The sequence below is a fragment of the Etheostoma spectabile genome, chromosome 20, assembly GCF_008692095.1.
Source record: "Etheostoma spectabile isolate EspeVRDwgs_2016 chromosome 20, UIUC_Espe_1.0, whole genome shotgun sequence".
NCBI lineage: Eukaryota > Metazoa > Chordata > Actinopteri > Perciformes > Percidae > Etheostoma > Etheostoma spectabile.
Window position 1 is genome coordinate 10,906,585 of NC_045752.1, and position 21,508 is coordinate 10,928,092.

At 42.3% G+C, this 21,508-nt stretch overlaps 1 long non-coding RNA gene across 2 annotated transcripts; it reads left to right on the top strand.

The window, feature by feature from the left end:
- Positions 1–5,925: 5,925 nt before the first annotated feature.
- LOC116670485 (uncharacterized) lies at positions 5,926–21,377 on the top strand. Of its 2 annotated transcripts, none has more exons than XR_004327037.1 (3): positions 5,926–6,031; positions 9,054–9,248; positions 20,849–21,377. It is a non-coding gene; the product is annotated as an uncharacterized LOC116670485 (long non-coding RNA). The 2 variants fall into 2 exon arrangements; XR_004327038.1 differs by having other exon boundaries at positions 9,054–9,244.
- The last annotated feature ends 131 nt before the right edge of the window (positions 21,378–21,508 follow it).

A 21,508-nucleotide genomic window follows, 5' to 3' on the forward strand; every position in this document is an offset into this window, starting at 1 on the left:
TTGAGCCCAGTGCTCAAATGCAGTGAGGTATCTCTGTTTCTCTATCAGATGTATAAATGCTTTTTTTTTTTTTTTTTTTTTTTTAAACCACCTCCACAATTGGCTTATTTAGCCAGACTTAATGAATTCTGCCCATATGCCCTGAGCAGCTGCTATGTTGCCCCTTCCTCTTGCCCCCGCCGAGCTGCGAAGTGCCCATCCATGTAGAGACAACCTCTAGCTGTCTCGCTGGAGAAGGCTAAGCCTGCCACTCCTCTGCTGGCAGCCGGCCGGTGCTGTCTGAGGTGGACTGCGGACGGGCCGAGGACTCAGATTAGGGCCCAGTGATCACGGGTTGTGGCCGGCCTCAAATGATTGGCCCGTGCATTGGTGGATCAGAGAGGGGATTAGAGAAAGAGAGAGAGAGATCCAGAGATGCTGTTTGGCATATGCTTGCATCCAGCTTCTCAAAGTGACCTCTCCACTCCCTCATCCTGCCGCTCTCTTCTTCTTTATTCTCTCCGTGTCTCTCAGTGCATACAGTATACCCTGATGCTGCAGCGAGGCTCGGAATGACCTCTCACTGTCTGGGTGCAGTGAATTCAATCACGTCAAAACAGCTACAATATGTACATTATTTCTAGTGAAGAAGACAGTTGTGTTCTTATAGAGCTTTTTGGTTATGGGGTAGCTTTCAGGTGAACATGGTGTCACTGGAAGGTGAGCTGAGTCGAGGCCACGTTGATGCTGTGTATATCAGATCGGGCGATACAGGCCTCTCATGGGTTTAGGGTGTAATTTGTTTTTCCTTGACATTTTTCTATTAAAATAATGGAGCCATTACTGCTGTAAAAATCCATGTTGCCCCACTGTTGATGCTTCTGTAATCCAATATTTCATTCAAAATGTTCTGGTAATGACACAATGTTTAAAATCCTTTGATATGATGGGACACATGCAACACCATGGCACACCAAATCTCAGAGTTGTATGTAGGAAAAGAAGTTTTCTCGTGTGAATCTACACTGTTTATTTTTAAAGCAGCAGTTTTTTACTGAAGATTCCCCTGTAAAACATTTAGGTCTGCATTGACCAGCTGAGCACAGGGAGTTCTCAGGCCATTGGGTTTAAATGGGTAATTTATCTGTGTTTTTATTGGGTCCCTTGGTAGAAATTACTTTTCTTTTTGTGGCAAAGACAACAAATGCAAGGAAGTTATACAATTTTAATAAAAAACGGAGGAAAGCCGCATTAATGTAATGTTTTTTCCTGCTCCATGTCAACAGGCTTGTCTTAATGTATTTTGATATTGGGCGCTAATTGGAAGGATAGAATAGAGATAATATGCTTCCAGCTCTACCTAATATGCTGTGGTGTTGACAGAAGTTTATACATCTTATCTGGTCTCAATATCTGCCTTCCATATGGCCCAAAAGCAATATGCTGAGGTGTAATTAAAGAAAATGGGAAGATGTGGAGATAGCTGGGGCCCGATGCCGGGGCCCCGCAGACACAGAGTGAGGGGTGAAGACAGACACGCTAAAGCTCAAGGAATATTAGGACCAGTTCATTCCACCAGGGGCCGCGTGCCTGTCACAGGTTCCCTGTCACTGACCTGGCCAGCACTGCATCAGTCAGGTGCCATGAACCGGTCATGAAAGGATTATTATTGGTTTAAAAAGGCAAGAAAATGAAGACCTCCCCCTTTTAAAGCCAGTACTAGATCATGTTTTACACAATAATTTGTAACATAACTAGCTAAACTGTATCAACCATATTCAAATAGATCTTGCACTCTTTGAAACAAGCCTCAAAAAGCAGCCCCAGTATTGATTTGCCACAAAGACTTCATGATATTTCAAGTTTAAAGGAGAAATCCTTGCCACACAACTAAGCCAGTCAGATCAATTTCATTTTTTGATCAAAAGGGGATTTGCTTTTGAAATAGCTAGATTAAACAGATGTTTTATTTTTCATTAGATATACTGCACCTTTAAAAACCCACAGGGGGTTGTGGGAGAGGAGGGGAAATTGCTCCACAAAAGAGAATGAAAGTGGTATTTTTTAAGATTGAAAGTTTGATGGGTTGAAAAGTATTTTCAGTTTTGTCAGTGCTATTTTTTTCCCTCTCTTCTTTAGTTAATATTCTACCGCTCCATCGCTTTTTTGTTTACCCCAGGTGGGCTTGGACATGAAATGGCTGGGATGGTGGCAGCTTTGAATGCCCCTGGGCATCTCACTGCCGTCATGTTGTCAAAGGACCCAGGAGGGGGAATGAGAGGCTGGGAGTTTTTTTTCAAGTGTAAACCATGAGATGGGAAAAAAAAGCTTCTGTTCTTTTGTATCAGTGAGATTGGCTAAATTCATTAATATTATTGTTATTATTATTATTATTATTATTATTATTATTATTATTATATCCCCTCATATGTTTTTAGTGCAGCTGAGAGCTGGAAGGTGAGACAGGGATTTGAACATGAAATACAGTTGAGCTCCACATTTGTCACGTATTTTATTATTTCCCTTCCTCACCTCTCAGTCCTGTACGCAAGGTCCTTCATTTTTCACATGACTGGTTTTCTTATCATTGTGGGCCCTCTCCGCTGGCCTATGAGTGACTTAAAGGCAATAAAACACAAAACATTCTGTAAAACACGGATGCCTCTCTCATCGCGGAGGCCCTGCAATGCCTCTCTGGGAAATTATGATTATAACTCAGTGGTGGTTGGAGTGGCCAGGTCGCTTGTGGGGGGCTGGGGGCAATAGGACGGGGTTCACCTAGGTCCTCTGAGCAGGGACAGGTCAAGGTGGCCTGTTGGGCCTCGCCATACACCCCCCTCTGTCATAAACTCTTTCCATCATGCAGGATGCCGTTTGCAGCCAGGTATAGAGCAGAACCTCTTTGTCTTGTAGCCACTGGCGATAAAGGAAGGACTGATGGGAGAGTGGTTGTGTTGGCCCCATGGCAGTGGCGAGGTCAGCCGAGGAGCTTATCATAGACCGCAGAGGAAAATGCCTGAGTCAACAAACTCCACTGTTTGCCCTCGGAGGGTCACAAACCCACTTCTAGTAATTTACTTTGAACTTGGCACTTTTGTATGTGTTCCTTTTTAGAGGAAGGCAGCAAGAGCACTGGGTCTGGTCGTGATTTTTGGTGTCTGGATTGTTGCTGGATGGAGGGAGGGGCTGGATGTAGCCCCACAACACCTCTCAAGTGTGTGAATGAGAAGGAGCGAGGACAGGAAGAGAGCGCGGTCTCCACCACTGAGGTGCTGACAGAGGGGATCGAGGGGCTGAGATTGCACCTGTTCCGGCCCAGCACCCTCCCAGCAGGGCCTCGCCAGAGTCTCAGCCTTCTCTTGGCATCTGTGATGGGGGCCAGGGCCAGTCCCACCTCCAGCGCTCGCTCCACCTCTTCTTTGCTTGTAGAAGAGAGACGAGAAACGCTGGAGGCTCCATCTGCCGAGGGCTCGCCGCGGTCTCTGCAGCCCGCCTGGGGAAGGAGGTTGCTGGGCCTCCGCGACTCTGCCACAGGGGTCTCACAGTGGTAGACCACAGCGCAGCACATCACACGTCACATGCCAGCTGGCCAGGCTCCCTCCACTGTAAACAGAGACTAATGACCACTCAACACACACACACACACACACACACACACACCAAACACATAGACCTTGCTAGAGTGGAGGAAGGGAGATAGTAGGGGAAAGGGCTTGGTTTGGATGGATAAAGGAAAGCAACATCCTAAGATTACTTCACAGGTTTTGCTGCTGTAGGAGAAGTTGTTTGAGCCTGGAAAGGGAGCTCACCGTCACCATCACAGTGGGACATTACTAAAGCCACTCTTTGGCTCTGACTCTGAGTCCACTACATCACAGTCCACTGGTTTCCTGCATGCGTGCAAAATCACAGGCCTCCCAGTGCTCCACAAGCCCCCAGGCTCAAGCTGGTCCACCTGCTGAGTCTGCAAACCTCTTATGTTGGATCTCCGTCCTGAGGAACGGTATGTACCTATGAACTCTGGCAAAATATGGTGCATAAGACACTGCTGACAAATAGTCCTAATGGATATTTGATGACTCTTTCAACTTGTAGGCCCCTATAATTGTATAAGGACATTGTCAATAGATAATATGTAATGTGCAATTTTTTCCTTAAAGAATTCAAAAAGCAATGTGATCATGAACATTACTTAGTGGGCTGTACTTTGACTAAACCTATACCATATAATACACAAACTATGTCAGAGCGGTCTTGAGTTTTCTGTCTCCTGATTGAAGGACATTTGTGTCTACTGTGTCTACTTATTCAGGATCCCCTTGTCCGTGTCTCCAAAGCTCAGTTTTCTCAAGAATTCCCCTCCTTCGATCCAATTACAATTATTTTTAGCATCCCCCAACCAGATAATTTCATATACTACGTCCTGCTATTTTGACGTTTTACCCTTAATGTTCCCAACACATGCAATTATAGAGATAAACATATATATATGGATATAAATAAATACATCAAATGCAGGAGAGGAGTAATGTGACATTGAGTGTTATTCCCCAGTTAGGCAGGGAGAGGTATGGAGGTCACTCGGCTACACTGAGCCACTGGCAGCCCATGGGCCCCGCTGGTCCACTGGAGTGACTTGGCTTCATCTACAAACTTGCAATAAATATCTGGCCATCATTTATTTTAATTCACTCCTTTCTTGCTCAGATGGAATGGATTCTTAACCTTGTAGGACAAGGACACCCACATGCTGCCTGCCTTGCCTTAGCTGCTAAATTATTCTTCATTCTTCAGGGTGAATATATATTTAAAAAAAGGAGTCCGGCGTTGCTCAAACTGTCAGCTCCAATGAAAAACACGCCTGAAAACGTTGTCACTGAACCCCTGGACAAGGAAAAGACGGGGAGTGGGCAGTGAAAGAAAGGGTGAAAGAAGTGGGGGAGAGAAAAAGGGGGAAGGTGGGGGAGTCAGCAGCCTCCAGAGTGATTTATTTGCCAAATCAGGACACAATGAGTCGATTATGAGTCCTCTAATAAGAGAGAGTGTTTGGGGACCCACTAATTGGGCATGATTGAGTTGCAGTCTGGGAGCCGGGCGAAAAGGGAACCTGGTTCGGCGGCTGTCATGCAATCATCAGCTAATCAGAGCTTTGAAATTAAAACTGCGTGTTTAGGGTAGAGGACGGGATAATGGCAGGGACCTGTCTGAGCTCTGAGGCTGCCTGAGGAGGCTTTCACGGTGTCCCTGTGTTTGTCTGTGTATTTGTGTATGTTTGTGTGCGTTTATAAGTACAGTACGTATGTGTGCCGTGGTTAGAAAAGAATAAGATTATTGTATGTGCCATGTGTCTGTGTATGTGCATGTGTGTTTGGGGCCTCTTATCTCTGACTGTAGTCCTGACTGGTCTTGATGAGGACAGTGAACGAGCTGTAATCAGCCCAGACCTTGCACTAATACGTGGATGGTGTGTATGTGTGTGTGTGTGTGTTTATGGGTGGTGTGTGTGGTATGTCTGTGTCCAGCTTTGTATCTTGAGGTTTGTCACAAAGCCATATGTGTTTATGTTACATGAAGGCAATAGAAAATGAAAAACATAATCTAATCCAGTATTATGTAGTAATTTGTGCATAGATTTTAAATGTTTATATATATATATGTATATATATATATATATACATATTGCTGCAGCAAATACTTGGAATATTTTATACATAAACAGCTATTTATAGTAAATAATGATACATTGGTATTTTAAACATGATAGAAAAGAAAAATTACAAATCATTTATTTAATAAAAATTGACGATTTAAAGAAGTAAGTAGTAAGAAGTAACAAAAAGATTACGTTGTACAAAACAATGTAGAGGTTAGATTTCAATTGAACAGTTGTATTCCCGTGTCGTCACTAGGGGGCAGTGTTTATCTTTAATGCATCGCGAGAGCAAACAGACGGGGCTAATTGATGTAAGGTGCTTTCTCTTGCAGTATGGTTAAACCAGAGTTGCAAAGCAGAGTATTACAACAAGAAGACAGTTCGGCATCTGTTTTACAGGTAAGATGGAAACAACACTTTAAAGACTATAAGTCTTTTTTGTTGCAATTTTATTGTAGGTATCTTGACATGGTGACACGGGTTGGACACATATATTTTAAGGCCACTTTGATGCACTAGCATAAAGGCTGTCTTATATGCTATCTGCTACAAAAAGTAGATTTTTAAAAGTTGGGATACATTTTTTGAAAGGATAAACAGCACCGACCTTTCACCCTGGAGCATCAACGTCCCCAGAGGAAGTAAATGTCTAGTCATGTAGAACAAAACAAAAACAAAGTAATTTATGTGCTACCCCTAAACGTTTACACAAAGGCTACGTTTCTAAATGTGGGTTATCTATAAACAATCGTCATATGAATCTACATACATTTCTAAATATATTTCTATAATACCACCTCGTATAGCCTTCTCAATGGTAACTGTAATTTAGGTTAGCGTTGGTTTGCAGCATTATATTTAAGGAACACAATGTAAAGTTGGCGAATAGGAATATCTGTACAATACCATTCATAAAAAAAAATAGTAGAAATTTAAACGACTATGGATGTTTAATAATTTTACGTTTTAGAACATATAACAAAATGTTGGACTTAATATGTGCAGGACTGCTTGAGTCAATGTTGTATGGAATTTGACTGCAGTGACCACAGTAAGTGTCTGTTAAATCGTATAATTGGGAATATTTTGATAACCAATCAAATACATTTTGGCTGCGGTAGATTCATGTATTTAGATGAAATTATTATTTCTATTCTCAGTAGCAGTATAGAAGATGTTAACATTTTTTATTTATCTCATAATTAATACATTTGACTTCTGTTGTTGACCATGCTGTAATATTAAAATGAAGGGATCAGTCAGGAGTCATGTGACACCTGTGACATGTGTTTCAATGACAACCGATTTTTTAAAGAATAACTTTCAATATAAAATTTTTTCTCTGAGCTTTCCTATTTCTTGTCTGTGTCTACAAATGACCCCACAAACAAACCAACACACAGCCTTTCTTTCAATCCTTCTAAGGCCTTGTCTAATTGTAAATGCACTCTACATCTAAAGAGGGCCTCACTATAAAAATCTGAAGTGGGTTTAGGCATAAATGGGATTAATTCCCAAAGAATGTCCTTTGCTCTTCCTCCCATAATTTCATTTGCAGGGTCCACAGGATGAATAGCCAAGCAGGTAGTGATGTGGAACTGGAGGACAGGCCTTGCGGGGCCTGTGCTGCTACGCCGCAGCCTTCAGGTTATGTTACCTTGATAATGTCACAGCTGCAGGAACCACACTGCCCACCATACAGGACACAGGAAATCCAATTATCTGCCTTCTAATGTGTGGGAATTTTACGCTGTCATTTTTTAGACTTTGGCTCCAGCCCTGCCCGAGGGCAAACCTACCTGAGAAAGATACCTGGGATTGCCATTTATTTATTTACCAGGAAATATGTCCACTGGCTTTTTGAATGAAATCAATATTATAAGAAAGTTAGAACGTAGTGGAACCTAAAACAAAATAGTTTCTCTCAATAAAACCATTTGATTAAGATTTAAAAATCAGTTTCTTAAACTCTTTTGACGTTCTTTTTGTGCTTGTAATTCAAGTATAATATCAATTCCACGCATACAATAACTTGGTCGCACAAACAACACACAGTCACACACAGAAAGATGAACAGGAGCAACCCTGATTCATCCTGGAGTCAGCCAGGTCTTTGTGATGGCTGTATATGGGAGCAGGTCTCCCACCTGCCTGGACCCCGACTGCTTTTTGATTTAATTAAAAGGAAGAGGGTGCATCAATTTCACGCGTGTAGCAGGGAGATGACAGTACACAAATTGAAAGTAAGCATCTCAGTGGAGCAGGGAGGGGGCCAGCCCATCATTAACATAGACAATTCTGTGTGCAATGTTACAAGATTGGAAACATTATTATCATTCTACCGCAAGACATAAAGAAAAAAAAACAATCTCAAGAAGGGTCTTTACTCAGGACAGAGCGAGACAGGCATAGACAAGTGTTTTTTATACTGTCTATGAAAATATGTAGCTCATTCCTGCGGGAGGTTTTATATTTTCTGATACTTTACCCCACACAGAAGTGATTATATATCTGCCCCCCCCGCTGAATCTCCAGCACAGATCCAGTGTTTCAGTGATAGGGTTCGCCTTCGGTCCGATCCGAAGGAATGTGAATGGGCTCACGGCTCGAGGAGGAGGCCAATTAATGAACGGTAAAGACAGATGAGTCTCTCTCATGCCAAGCAGGTTGCCTCAATTGGATTAGTGAGGCTGAGATTGGGATAGATAGCTGTCTATGTGCCAAGTGGCCATTAGCCTGGCCAATATGCCAATATAACTGTACACAAAAACAGGCTCAGGATTCCCCTCAGTGATCTCAACACTCAGACTAGAGTCAGCAGCTGAGAATTTCTAAAGCATTAAGACTGTACGGATATGCTAATGAGCAATAAACATTTATCAACTGTGATAATATGCAGGTTAAATAGTTGGTTCAACAGCTGCCATTTTTAATTTCAAGTAGCACCTGAGCCAGTTTCCCATGCTTTTTTTTTTCTTCAGGAAATACAAATATCAGAATCAAGTACGAGTGATCTGTCACTGGCTCTCACAGTGTACTTTATGAATGGAAAGCTGCCCATTCCTGGCATGTATCAGAGCGGGATGATGGGCACTGTAGATGTCAGTGGACACCAGGGGCCCTTCTCCAACCAACTATACAAATGGGCATGAGTGTGAAGAGCTGGGGAAATGTTATCAATCACCCCGCGTCCCAGTGGAGGAGCTGCTGGCGTTTGTGTAGAGAGTCCCACTCATACTGATCCATATAAAAGGCTGTGTGAAGTATTAGAGCAGATGAGCAGGGGCTGGCTCTGACACATGACTGACAGCTCATTTGACAGCCCCAGGAAAGTGTGCAGGGAAGTTTCAATCTGATCTAATGCTGCTGAAGGAATGAAATTGTGGTGTGAGATTATGTTTTCATGTTATATCCCCTCCAGGACAGCACAGGCTGAATGGGATGAATATGATGTGGACGAGTCCCCTGATCAAGAAGGTACAAGTACCTATGGAACCAGACGCCGTAGTCGACTCTCAGTTGATACCTCCTGACCCCCTCAATCCACTTCAGTCCACTGAATCAGGTTTCTGAAGAAAAAACAAGAAACTGAAACCCAGCTCAGCCATATCTGTGGGTAAACAAAAACATTTTTGTGTCATGCATTATCAATCAGCTGTCTTGTGAGGCTTTCCAAACAGGTAATCTCTGTCATTCAATCGCTCCACCGCAGGACCTGGGTACTACTCCTACTGAAACGAGAGAGCCACAAAACAGACATTAATATTAAGTACAAGAGAGATCAGCTTCTCTTTGGCCGGCTCTGCCTTCTTCTTTTTTCATAAGTGCAGAATATGTGGGTAGGCCACCTACATCCTGAAATCAATATCCCTTATTCTGCACTAGTATAGGCTTACACTTGTATGTTTAATGCTAAGATGCATTTTTTATATTTATTGACACAACATTAAATAAGCCCCGTGTAAAAACATTTCCACATACCACATTTGAAGGTTACAGGGGTCGCGGAACATTTATTTAGTACACCAGTTTTTACCAGAAAACTATTAAAGCCCAGGAGACTCGAACCTCCCAATGCATGCTCCCACAATGAGCAATCATATAGGGCTAATTAGCCATTTTACAGCTATAAAAAAAATAAAACGACACCCAGCCCTTTTCATTATGCCCCATCTATTTTCCCACCATTATGGTCTTTTCTCTTTCTCCCCCCTCCCCCAAGTTTTGAAAGTTATTAGGAATTTCTGCTGCACTGAAGAATACAGCATTGACTTTCCATATTGGACATGCCAGACTTTCTTCCCCTCCGTCCAGTGCCTTTAATTTGTAGAATGAGGTCAGCAGTTGGCCCGCGAGCGTTGAGTGTCAGCTGCTGTTTTTCCATTGAAACAGACTATACTCGGGTGTTTAGCCCTCTGACAGCTTGACGTTGGCCTCTTAGCAGCCCGGTTACCACACAACCTGATCCCACTCAGGCAAGCGGCTGTGTCCGCCTAAACTCTAAACTCACCTTCCTCAAACATCACCCAAATATCTCGTCCCTCTGCTTCTTGTAGCATGCCTTTCTTCTCCTTTTACCTCTCTCTTCTCCATCTGTTTCCACACTTCAGCTTTTCTGGTGTTGGCGTCCCTATTTCCCCTAACCCTACGAATGTTCATATTGTCTAAGTGATCATTAAAATTTATGGCAAGCTGACTTCATCCGGCTTGCTAGGCCACACTGGCATAAGTCATAATTATGTGATGACACTGTAAGAAGCAACGTCCACGCTGGCCCCTACTTCCAGGCAAGTTAAATGATATAATTAGCCGAGTAAGAGGTTAGCGCTCCAGATAGGGTAAGTTATTAAATGTTTGGATGAACCTGAGCTCCATTTCCCTAACTATTGCCATTTTCCTCTCCTGCTCCCTCCCTCCCTCCCTCCTTCCATTAGCCCATTAGCAGTTATGTGATACTATATGCTGATGGCGCAGTGGACAGAGAAAGTGGGTAAATTAAGCCTGACCACTGGTTGTGTTATAGACTGCTCTTATAAGGTGCCACTGAAGGACACTGCAAGACTCACGAGAACAGCACATCACTGAGGGATGTGCGACAACCACAGACCTGATGGTACAGTAATGTGAGCTCAGCTGAGTTTGTAAACTTGAAAAACGTTGCTCTGACCTTTGTTATGATCCTAGAGTGTTCATTAAGAACTCATGTATTCCTGCAACTCACTGTTTTCACCCCATAGAACTATTGAAAGTGGTTGCACTGTACAACAAACACCGGTCAGTTGGGCAAACATGTCTAACATGTCAAATTTAACCAATCAGATTGCTCAATTTGTCCCCAGTTAAGCTGTAATGGAAGGCAGTGCTCTGAGGTTGACAGCGTGCCTACCGCTGGGCGTGTGTGTGTGTGTGTGGTGGTGTGTGTGGTGTGTGTGTGTGTGTGTGTGTGTGTGTGTGGTGTGTGTGTGTGTGTGTGTGTGTGTGTGTGGTGGTGTGTGTGTGTGTGTGGTGTGTGTGTGTGGTGTGTGTGTGTGTGGTGTGTGTGTGCTCCACCAGAGGGTCTCACCAGCATGATGCATGTTATCACATGGGGTTCCACTGCTCACTGTCACCTCTCATGAGGGGAAATAAGCCTGTGGAGAGAGCTGTAGCCAGGGAGGGTGGAGGACAGTGGAGCCCCCCCTTACAACCCCATCCCAAGGAGTTTCTCTCCAAGGAGAGCCAAGCTAAATATTCCTAAATATTGGTCCACATCCGAACAAAACACTTGACCGCCAGAAGCAGTTAGTCAGATGCAGAATGCTCAACAGTCTGGTGATTTTTGCTAACACATTCTTTCAGGCAGTTGCGGAGGCCTAACAGTGTGTGTGTGGCCGTGTTCGGGGAGGGGTAGGTGTTATTGTGTTTGATTTGTTGTGAAGACTCGAGCAGCAGGACTCAGCAGAGTCCAGGTTGGCGCAGCAGGCCCGCCGAGAGTGACACTTCCTCTCTCTGTCTCATCCTGCGGAGAGCCCTGACAGCAGGGACCTGGTGCTGAGCTGCGTCCCTGTTCATCATCACCAGAACCAACCACCCACAGGCGCGGGGGTGGGGGTGGGGGAAGTGGGGGGGGGGGGGGGAATTCAGTTATGTGTCACCTCGCTGTCCCTCCCGCCTCCACCCCCCTCCTCTTCCTCCTGCTCTGTCTTTGGCCCTTCTCCAGAGAGACCAAAAAGCCGGTCTCTTTCGGCTCCCTGATTGTTTTTGTTCCTGTGAGCAGACAAATAGAGTTTGGCCTCTTACAAAAGAAAATGCCGGAGCTCATCTGATCTTACTGCCCTAAGGAGTGGCCTGGCCTGAAGGGCTAGTGATTGGAAAATTACAGTGCTGCTTCGGCCATATTGTCAGGAAGTCTCGGCCAGACTCTTTTCTCTTGTGTGAAAGGCCATCAGCTGAATGGCCAATTGTGTACTTTTAACGCATCCATCAATACTGTGGAGTGATTGGCTGTCGATGGCGCTAATTTAGATTTGAATCATTTGTGTGGTAATCCTAATTTGGTTCATTTTGATTCCAATATATGTGATTACAGAGATAATGATGCTGGTAGGTGGCATCAACGCAGTTGGGATAAACCTAATTTTAATTATAATGCTAGTTTCTACTCGAGAAAAATCTGTAAGAAAAATCTAAACATAAATTAATTAAATACACACTCACTGAACTGGTCAGCAAAATTCAGTGTGAGACAGCAGTCAGAGGTTTGGTCTTTGGGTGAAAATACCTGTTGCGGCTCCAGAGTGATGTTCAAGCCGCCCGTTTCTACCACACGTGGCTCTCTGAGAAGTGATTACAAGTGGTGGGGAAAGGAGGAGTAAAACAAGGGCCTTGTCAGCACAGACCCTCCAGTTTTGAGGTCAATTTCGCCTCCTGATTGCACGTATATCTGTGTGTGTTTGTGGGAGAGGGAGAGACAAAGTAAGAGTTTACTGTTGCCTCATCAAAGCCATTCATCATCACCTGATGAGCAAAGGCTGAAGCCATCCTCATGTTTTTGTTTTTTTCCTCCACCTCCCTTTCTTTTATTCTTCCATGCTTCCCCATTTCCCCCTTGTCTTCCCCTCATCCCTGTCTCTGCCCCTCTTCCACCACTTGCCCCTGGCCCTCTGCCTGCTCTTTCGCTCACCCCCCATGTTCGCAAATCACTTCTTCCCGTGTCAGCAGGTAAATTGTTTTGTCCTCCCATTCCCTGCTTTCATTACCTTGTGTAAATTAAGCGATATGTCGTCCACCGGTGCGCGCCAGAGCACTCACTGCGCCAACGCCAAAATCATGAGATTTGGCATAATAAATGAAGACAAACTGGCAGTAGCAGTGCTCCTCTCCGCGCAGGCTCGCCTTCATTATTCGCTTAACTTGCCGGAGAAAATGACTTAACCCTGACCTGTGTATTTCGCCCCATATTCACTCCAGATAAAAGCCTTTTTACAGCGCACAACAATTTATATTCCAGCAAAGAGGCTGCTTTTCTCTGTCAGTTTTCCAATCTCAGCTCCTGAACACACGTCATTAAACTTGTCTTGCCTTCCTGTATTTGTCCATCAGTCCTTCTTTTTACATAAAATCTGGCAGCATTATTCTGGGATTTGATGGCACCCACTCATTTTTTCCCCTTGGAATGTTTGATTGGAAGAAATATAGCCGAGCTGGGGCTATCTCCTCTCTTCTGTGGAATCATGCACTTGATGAAATAGTGTTCCCCAAGCAAGAATAATAAAAACAGACTTGTGCATTACAGGGGGCTCTCAATCTGCCAGCTGGGCTGGGCTGGGCTGGGCTGATCTGAGCGAAAAAACACACCCTGCTCCTGACAGATTTTTATAGTTATTCCAGCAGATAAATGAAAATGGGTGACCAGGCTTGGGGAGGCCACTCTGGAGTCGAGCGTTGGCTGCAGGGCTGGACAGTAGCATGAGGTGTGGTGTAAACATTAAAGGGTTGACCACGGAGACGAGGACACTGGTACCATTAGAGACGTCCTTTCCTATGGGGCAGAGAGAAACCTGTGATACATTGTGGCTACTACTAAAACACAGCTTGTACACAGACAAGTCCAAACACTTAATGCAGTTTGGTTTATGTTACAAAACCGTTGCTTCTGTCACCCATAGCTAGTTGGTAGTGTAGTGATAGAGAGGCAAAGTCCCGTGTACATGATAAAAAGGGTGATTGCAGCTGTCCTCAGGGCGATAGGTGTTCACTTTCCAGTTTGGAAGTGTCAGCATTACTATAATATCAAGCTCACTTTAATGTAAAAGGTCACTGATACTTTGCATAAAGTCTTTATTTCACAGTTACTGGAGCAGGGTCTTTGTTAGTTAGTTAGTTAGTCAGTTAGTTAGTTGGTTAGTTAGGATTCCCCAGTAAAGCACGAGATGGAGGCTGTTCTTGATTGCCCTAGAGTTACACAAAGCAGTTATGGACAGTTTAATTATATAGGACAAGGACATGCCGCAACTTATTATTTTAATTGTCAATTAATCTGTTGATTATTTATTGATATATTGGAGCACAATTTCATAGTGGAAATTTCTTCAAATGTCGACCAACAGTCTGAAACTCAAAGTTAATCAGTGTACAGTTATATAAAACAGAGAAAAGTAGCAAATCAGCTCACGCTTGAGAAGCTCCAGAAAATTTGAAATGTCATGTTCACAAGTAATCTATTTTTGGAAGGCTTAGAGGTTACACTTATCTGTTCAATTTTCTAATTTGTTTCTGGAAAAACAGAAAAATTGGTTCAAATATCAAATTATTAATTTTTTTCCGTCTTGACAAATAAAAAATTGGATCTTTAAACTGTTTTTCCAATTTTGTTATATTCAGAGGATCATAAATTTACAAAATTACAAAATTGAGTCTGTGCTCCAATCATTCAATGCTGTAGTGAAATTCTCTTGTTACGCCTAGCTATGCCCCCCCCCACCCCCCTCTTGAGCACAGCGACCAGACAGCCAGTTGATGATATGTCCCTTCTCTTGTCTTGCATAATAAAGGCTGTCACCATGTGAAGCAGAAACGCTTAATGTCAGATAACGTCCATAATAATAGGACTTTGTGTTATATTTTTTTGACAGTTTTCAGTGGTTATGAGGAGCGATTTGAGAAAGGAAGTTGGTAATCATTGATCATTGTTTAGGTAGCCTACATTAGGTTAAACCACGTTCAACTTTTTCACGTTTGCGTTTGAGAATGCCTGTCTAATGCGTATGGCTTTCTTCATAAACGTGTCGGACATCATCACATTTTTGTATTTATTTTTGTTCTTTTACATTAGTAAGCTACAAGCCAGCTTTAAAACATGAGCTGCTCAAAAGAGAAAAAAAAATTAATGCATCATTGTACCCAGCACTTTTGGAAATGACGCCCATTTGCCTGTTTATGTTGCGCTCTGTGCAAAACTTATGTAACGACGAGATGCTTGCCCCCTGTTCAGTCCAAAGTTTGTCTGTAAGAAGTTTTGCACTTGCCCACAAGTATAACCAACAAGATTTAAAATTTTATTCTCGTAATTATCCAGCGTCAACATGACAGCCCCGAGTTGTCTTGAATGCCCGCCTAAACACATCGCCACAACCACGATGATAGCCAACCAATCGTTGATAAGTAGGTGGAACGAGGTAAAGAATATCATTTCAGTATAATCAGAGCCCAGACGCAATTTTTAAATTTTCTAAATCCTCTGAATAAAACAGAAAATTGGAAAAACAAGTTAAAGATCCAGTTTTTTTTTAATTTGTCAAGGCGGTAAAAAATTTAATTGGATCTTTGAACCCATTTTTCTGTTTTTCCAAATGTCCGTTTTTACTTAGAAAGTTGAACTCACCTTATACGGACTCTTAGAATGAGCTTAATTTATTTATTTATTTAAAGTACTATAATATTAAAGCAGTTAAACACCCATTTCTACATCAGAATCAAGTCCAAGCTCATTTCTACATCAGGATTAAGTCCAAGCTTCTTAATGTTTAGTGTTTAAAAAAAAATCAGTTAAAAAAAAAGACAGGAATAACAGGACATCAGTTAAATGAGTAAAACTCAATTACATTAGCACCTGTCTTTCTAATTGATTTTAGCCACTCAAGCAGGATTTTTTCTCGTCTTCATGACGTGTCCTTTTTAACCAAAATTTTTTCCTGTTGGACGGTTCAGGCTATAGCCTAAAGCCGTGTGTAATTAGCTATGAGCCATGAAATTAGAAAGTAGGCTTTGTCTGGTAAAATGTAAATTTTTGCTTAATTTTTTACATGCGTTGATAGAAGGATTTCTTCTTTTACTTGTCTTGTTGGCTATTTATTTTGGAAAATTCAAGTGAAAAATTCTAAGCCCAATATACCTACAGCAGTCAGATGGAACTTGAAACCAGATTTAAGCAACATTTTCATTAAAGGAGCTGGAAATTGCTGGGTTTAAATGGAGATTGAAAAGTTTCACTGTGGATTGTACCTTTAGAATTAGCCTTCTGGGAAGATAATCAGTCATAAATGGTGCTCGATTCCACCTAACAGGCTCTGATTAACCAGCCAAACTGAGCAGGCTAATCAATCTACCTCTAGTGCTTTCCTCACCAGGCCTGGAGAGCTTTGTGTAGCCTGCATCCTTCTCCTCCTCCTCCTCCTCCTCCTCCTCCTCCTCAGTTCAGCAGAAGGAGAGCAACACAGTTATGAGGGACTAACGCACATAATAGTATAATATTGTAAGTGGTGAGATGTGTGAGGGTGCTTTTTCTTGGTTGTGTGTCTTGGTTAAATTAGTGCATTTGCATTTGATTGATGTTGCTTATATTTTACCATTCTGTAGCATTGACAGACCGCCCAAAACACAACAAAAAATACAGTAAAAAGAAATTGTACAAGAGCGCTTAGTTTCAATTAACCAATAGAAAAAAATATTAGTTAGTTTTTTGATAAAATAAAATGTGGCTTTTATTTTGTAGTTTGGCTGTAGAATAAGACGTGAAACGTGAGGAGAGAACAAGAGAGGTGGCATGTAACAAAGGTCCCCAGCTGGACTCCAACCAGGGACATTGTGATAACGTGCCGTAAACCACTAAGCAGAAATGCATATAAGGTGGCTTTTAATTAAATATTATGAAAACGTTGATGGTTTGTATGGAAAGACAAAATGTGGACGATCCCTGTCTTGTCATTAGGTATTTGTATTTGTGGATCGTTACGTTTCTCTCGTATGTGCAGCCATTAGTTTAGTAATAGGTTTGTGTTAAGTCATGTTTCACACTATTAAGCAGTGAAGATCCATTATATAAAGTAGTGCTGTCAGTTAAACGCGTTAACGGCAAGCCTATTTTAACGATGTCAATTTTTTTATTGCAAGATTAACGTTTTTGGCCTAGCAAAGTTTGTAGTTTTTTTCATATGGTGTTTCAACAACTTGTAACGTTAGAAAAACTACGACACCACACCGGATTTAGGCACGCCGCACACACTTGTTCGGGCTTGTGAGCCGACCAAAGAGTAGTAGCATTATGTTTTGAGTGGAGGACGAGCGCAAGACGCCAAAATGGATGCCAACAAGATTCTGGATGGAAAGTTTACTTTTTAAAAAGCTGCCAAATGGTTCCATTGACAAAACCAAAGTGATCTGTGTGTTTTGTCGTTCATCATCTTCGCGGCACGTCTAGTCTGAAATACCACTTGATGGCCAAGCACACAGCTGATGTGAATTCTCCCCCCCTTCGTCAAAGAATTTTTTTAATCACCCTCTTATTGATGGTCAGTATTACATTGTGTGAGATGTGTGTGATTATTTGATCCAAGTGAGAATTCTATGTGTGAAATTTAACACTACACTAAGCTAAATGCCAATGTTGTTTTCAATGTGAACAGCACAGGGAGAAACTGATTTTTAAAAGCAGGGTTGTGACTCTGTGATTGGCCCTTGCAATTTGTGTACGATTCTGATTGGTTAAGCTGGAAGGTGAACGCCTCCACCAGCTGAATTGATTTAGGAGTGCGCTGATTAAAAGTTAGGTCTTCCTGAAATAATTTACACTGAGCTACATTTCCGTAAATTACACTGCACAAGTGGGCAGAAAGGATAAGTTAGTTTTCTGTCTCACTTTCATCATTAGGCAGCAATTGGTCGTCCTGTTAATTTAACATGAAAATGAGCACTGACATTTCATACACACATCAGCGCAGCCCCACACTGACACTGAACTTGTTCTAATTTGTTGGCAGGTGAGTGTCGTGCCCTCATTGCTCTCATCAATCAGGAGCAGTCTGCCATCAGCCATCTCTTCTTCCACTCTTTTATTTTTAGCGTACAGACTGCTCATTAGAATGTATATTTATAATTGTAGACTAGCACTGATGACACTTTTTTGCAAATGATTTTCTCCTGCCCTCAAGAAACAAAAACCTGGTATTGTGCATGCTGGCTCACTGTTGGCTTACTGGGACACCTTTAGCGCTAAGCCGTCGTTAGTGTTATAAATAATACCTGTTCTGCTCCTACTATGACAAGTCAGCATGTCTGCTGCGAGAGATTCCTACTGATTAGCAGGAAAACCACAGGTGTAAGTTATAACGTTAATAAGCTGGTTCGAGACTAGTCAGGCATGTGCAAACTTGATTGCCGCCGAATGCATGACGGTTAGATTTGTGTCCGACTTGATCCCAACTTGCTCTGTCATGCACACGTGGGCAACGATAACCTCACGAGGTCAAGGCCGCCGCAGTTTTTAGAGCCAGCCGGCGCAGTTGCTTTCCACCAACTGCACCCCAGGGCATGAAGGGAAACGCCTGGCTCTCAGCTGATCTAACAGCTGATTGGCTGACATTTTATATAAACTTTTTTTTAAATTTTGAATTGGAGGGATGTTAATTGCTATGTGTCTGATCTAAAGGTTTTTCTAACAGAATACATGTGTCTGATGGTGAGGTTTAGAAGTCAGAGACTAAATCCATTCAGATTACATCAGCAACATATCAGCGGGCATTTTAACAGCTACTCTGTCATAATAAAACAACTGGAGACTGTGTACAAGCTCATGTGTGGGTCTGATAACATTTTATTAAATTGAAATCTGAACATCCTCAACACTCACACAGGATGTGAGTGTTTCTGTGACTTACTGTTCAGACTGAAGGCCGCTGGAAACGGCTGGAAACCGTTTGTTAGCGGCTTTTTCACCGCACTCTGCTGCCAGCGCCGGCTCTCGTCCGCATTACAGGTGAGGCTCAGTTCATCTTGAACGAGCCTAATGATTGCCCCAGTCCTCTTACTCCTGCTACTGGGCAGGGTGGCTCACTGGTATGGCTTACTAAGGCACTCAAAGAGAAAATAGCATTAATAGCATATGCTTTTAGTATTTGTTTCCGCTAATACTTCAGTACTTTTACTCAACTTTCTTGCACTTGAGTATATTATATTATATTGCTACTTTTCCTTAAGTAACCAATGTACTTCTTCCACTAATGCCGGTATTATTAAAAACACATTGAACTACCAGACACTCTGTTATAAACTTCTCAATTCTGTAACAGATTAAAATCAATAAAACCTCTGACAAAGATCACTTAAAACGCAAAGAGCTCCTGTAGTTTGAGATGGGCAACTTTGCTCAGTGCAGGAACTCCTCCACTCTAAACAAAGAAAAAAAACCTTGGGCATTCTACTCATTTTTTACTGTATGAAAGTTTCACAAGGTCGTTTGGAGAGTCGTGTTAACACAATACCTGAATACAGATTTGTTTCCTTGTTCTACAAGTCACGAAGCCCAGAGTCTTTAAGCGATCATTATTACCATACAAATAGACAGATCTATTTAACAACCCCCTTTTTATCGCATAACACTTATTCTTTAGTGTTGCTCACTGAAAGGCACTGAAATGCGTTTCCCCCTCCTTTCTTTTTTTGCAGGGAAATCGTCTCTGGGTTGATAAAGGCTCAGAGCAATAGAAGAAGCAAGGCTGACATCTTCTTAAGAGATGATAGGAGAGCCAAATCAAATAGAATGGAGCAGTCACTCTTTTCACAGATAGGTAGCTCATTTCTGGTGGCTGAGAGTTTGCATCCCTAGTGGCGCTCTGCCTGGGAAAGATAGCTCACTCGGACTCCATTCATTATTTGAGTCCCAGCCTCCTCTTTTCACGTCTTAGCTACCCCCCCCCCCCCCCCCCCCCCCCCCCCCCCCTCCTCCCCCCGCTTTAATGAGTTGCCTATTTTTCTCAAGTGTTGATGGGGATCTTGGAATTTGGATTTGCAGACAAAATGTTTAATCACAAGCGTTTTTCATTTGTGGAGGAGAGGCAAAAATCAATTATTTCCATTAGACAATGCTGATTGGAAATGAATGGAAGTGGTAGCATTTTGAAACAAAGGCTCCATGGTGGCAAAGATAAGTGTCAGTCTTGCGCCCCTGAGGTACCACATGTGGTTTGGCTTAATAAGCAGTTTGCAAACATTTGCCATTAAATCAATACAAATGGTTTACCATTCCAATACCAACACAGCAAAATAATAATGATGACAGTACTCATAAGTCTGTAATTGTGGAATAGAAGTAAATAATGTAAAATCATTGCAAAGAGCCAATGTCGAGCTACAACTTTTGCAAACTGAAGATATTGTTAAGTGGGGCTGGTACATATGGATGTCCTTTTATCAAATATCATTTGAATTTGAACATCCTTTGATCCATGTCATCAGTTGTCATCAGAGGGTTTTTTCAGCAAAACAACTCCGCGGGTAAGTTGCAGGAACTTTTCCTGTAAACTATTTACAGCCAGACTTAATCAATCAAGCACAAGCTCCAAAGGATATTCAGCCTGGCACTTCCTGAAGAGCACTTTGCTATCATATCCCTCACATTCTTTGCAAATCCCTTTGAATATTATTTATAAAAAAGTAACTTCTCTTGCAGAGGGCTCATTGAAAAGAAGAATTACACGAAAGATAAAACACTTTATCGCCAGTGAAAGACTAGACAATGTAAGTCGAGAAATTGGGAAGATGGCAGAAACAATGAATATTAAGTGCCTAAGAATCTAAAGCTGCTGACTAAATTGAAACTGTATATCCTGAGGGGGCAAGGTTTCCAAATTGCTAATTACTGCCTCTGAAAGGGGACTGTTTCTGATATGTTTGCTTGTGAAAGGCTGCTGCTTAATGAAGCAGTGGCTCAAGTTTTTTTATTTTAATATTCCCACTCTCCAGCTTTTAGGGTTCTCTCTGGACTTTCCTTCCAGGCCAGAACAATGGCGGGCCCAGGAGCCCAGCTTCCCCACAGGCCCCAGCGAGAGGAGGCCGGGGGCTGGGTACTGAGGGAGCCGCTCGGCATGCTGAAATATGGAGGCGACAGATAAGGTGGCAGCGGCACAGAGAGGCCCTCTCCCATGAGCCCAAGGGGAAATTTGCAGTTATTAAGAGGAAGATGAGAGAGATTAAATGGCTTTTGTACTCATTTTCACAGACTTTTATTTTTTTATTATTTGGGCTGCCTTCAGCTGAGAGATGAAAGAAGTGGTAAATGACTTTTTGTGTGCTTCATTCAGCAACACACTGGCTTTGAGAGACAATTCTTCATTACTGAGAATTGTCACGCATCATGAAACACTTATTAATAAACTATTGTTTTAAAAGGTGCAAAAGTAATAGAATTACTGTGATCTATAACTAATGACAAATGTAACATGGTTTGGGATTTTGTTTGACGAAATGAACAAAATGTTACATGTAGATTTAACAAGATGATGGAAATCTTTGATTTCCATTAAAAGTCTTTCATAGAAGATTTGACTCAACTATATGACAATTTCTGAGGTGAATGATTAATGCACGTTATCTAAGTAGTTTTACAATGTACCTCTCATTCAC